Source organism: Microtus ochrogaster, chromosome 1 (assembly GCF_000317375.1).
Source record: "Microtus ochrogaster isolate Prairie Vole_2 chromosome 1, MicOch1.0, whole genome shotgun sequence".
Classification (NCBI taxonomy): domain Eukaryota; kingdom Metazoa; phylum Chordata; class Mammalia; order Rodentia; family Cricetidae; genus Microtus; species Microtus ochrogaster.
The window spans coordinates 113,394,395-113,397,208 of NC_022009.1; positions in this window are offsets into that span (position 1 = coordinate 113,394,395).

Below are 2,814 nucleotides of genomic sequence, written 5' to 3' on the forward strand. Positions count from 1 at the left end.
AAGGTTTTGCTACATAGCTTTGACTAGCTTGGAACTTGCTATGTAGACTGTATTGGGCTCTTAATCAGATTTCTGCTGGGAATAAAGGTGGGTGCTATCACACCCCAAGAACCAATGGGTTTTTATTGGTACTACAGGAGCAGGAATGACTCAAAAGTGGTGACATTACACATATGAACTCGGGCTATGGCAACACATACATGGCCTGCACAGAATCAAGCCAGAGGAGGGAAAATGTACATCCGCTCCTACCAATAACCAAGAAGCTGTCTGCAGTTGGTACCTGCTGGCAAAGGACAAACTAGTTTTCTCTAATGGAGTCTCACTGGGGATATTAGCCACACTTCAGGGTTGGTTAACACAGAGTGAACTCTATTTTTGTAGACGTTTTGTCTGATTTTGTTTTGTTTAGACATTCTTTGCCTATTATTGGTCTTTTGCTTGTATATTCTGGGTTCTGATCCCCCCACCTGTATTCCATTTGTTTGCTTGTTTGTGTGAGGGTCTGTAGTAGGAGGCTGCTTGTTTTCTGGTTACTGAGACCCGAAATAGTCACGGAAACTCTATTAATTACAGCACTGCTTGGCCAATGACTTAGACATGTTCCTGGCTAACTCTTATATCTTAAATCAACCCATTTCTATTTATGTATCACTACAAGGCTGTGGCCAACTGGTAAGCATCTCTTTCAGCAGCTACATGATGTCTCTTTGGCTTCGCCTACTTTCCCTCTCTATCTCTGAATTTTCTGCCTGGCTATATTCTGCCTTGCCATAGGCACAATGTAGTTTCTTTATTAACCAATGGTAATAAAACATTCACAGCATACAGAGGGGAATCCCATATCACCTCTCCTTTTCTGTCTAAATAAAAAGGAAGGTTTTAACTTTAATATAGTAAAATTACATATAACGAAACAGTTATCAAGCAATTATAGTTACAATATTTATATCTAACTTATCTTTTATCAAAACTTAGGAAAAATATAATTATCTATTCTTCAACTCCATCAAAGACTCCAGAAGGATATATTACCTAAGTAAACAGGAAGTACATTGTAAGCAACCTTCAAAACTCTAGAATTGACAGAGACATCTCACTGCCTGGACAGTCACCCAAAGTTCTGTAACATTGGGGCATCCATCTCCAGCCTATAGACCCACAGTTATCTGGCAGACTTTCCCATGAAGCAGGAAATTCAAAGACAGTTCAGCCTATATTGGCAGTTTGTCCTCTGTGTCCTGCAGAATGTCTGGAAGACTTTCATGTGGCAGGAAGCCTGAAGGACTGTCTCAACTTCTTTAGGCAACTTCAAGGGTACAGTGAAATGACCAAACTAGAATGCTCCATACATAGGTATCAAGAAAGGTTATTGGAGGAGGGCGCCAGGTCTCAGTACAGATGGCTGTGAGCCACCATGTGGTTGCTGGGAATTGAACTCAGGACCTCCGGAAGAGCAGTCAGTGCTCTTAACCTCTGAGCCATTGGAGGAGGCACAAATCCTCAATAAATAAATAAATTAAAAAAAAAAGAACCTAGAGCTAATGGGCCAAGCAGTGATTTAAATAAAAAAAAAAAAGAAAAAAAAGAAAAAAAAAAAAGAAAGGTTATTGGACATCAGACTGCCCAGACTATCTCTTGGGGACGGGACAGACAGAAAGGAGCAGAATTTCAAAAAACAAGAGGATTTTATATAACATCAAGGTGTGGATTTTTGAGTGTATACAGGCTGAACTGGGAGCTAGGTGCCCTTGCCCAACGTGGTTGACCTTGGGGCAGGTTAATAGAGGATCCTGGTAAGCAGAAACCCGTTTTAGGAGTTTCCTGGGGGATGCTGGATTTAGGCTTCTATTTACCCAGTCAGAGTCCCTCTGCTCAGGACATTGTCACTGCTGTTTTGGGGTACCCGATTTGGACCTAACTTTTGAAAAGAGGAAAGGGTCATGGAGTTGGTTGGATGGGGTGGTAGGGAGGATATGGGGCTTGCAGCAGGGGAAAAGTGTGATCAGAATAGATTGATAAGAGATTTGAGTGGGTTGCATTATCCAAAGGCCCACCCTACACAGCCAAGGACTTACAAAGTTGCTTTCTTGACAGTCTGCACAGGTTCCCGGTAGCCAGCTCAGCAGTCCAGAGAGGTCTGCAGCTCGGGAGTTCTGCCAGCCTGCAGGTAGCTCCACAGCCTCCAGCCTGGAGGTCCAGAGAGGTCTGCAGCCCGGGAGTTCTGTCAGCCTGCAGGTAGCTCCACTGCCTCTAGCCTGGAGTTCTGCACAGCCTGCAGGGAGCTCCACAGAACAGAGAGTCTGTATTTGGCAGGTAGTTCTTCTCCCCCAGCAGCTGTTTAACGCTTCAGTAATTTAGGGAGGGGGTCTTCTGTAATCCAGTAACCCTCAGCTTTCTCAGACAGCAGGTCTGCTTCCTGAGTCTCAGAAGTTCCTCTCCTGGAGGGAATGTTTCAAAAGAAACTTATACATAATAACAGCATGCCTAAAGTAGAATTTTAAGTAGCCCACCAAACTGAGTTCAAGGCTCTGTTTATTTCAATGCACCGAACCCACAGAGAGTCCTATTTCCGACTTGAATTAGAATAAAGGCTCTTTGCGTTTACATACAGGACTAGGTCTCCTTGTTGGTTTTTCGGGGACTCAGCGAACTTGGCATAACATTCAGCATCTGGTCTTCAGAGCTCTGGGAAGAATTTTATGCTGGGGATTACCAAGACTTAATTTGCATTTGAGGACAACTGGAAGCAGTAGGAAGGGAGGGAATCATTGTTAGAGGGAACAAATTTGGAGGCAGGGGCATGGTTAATAG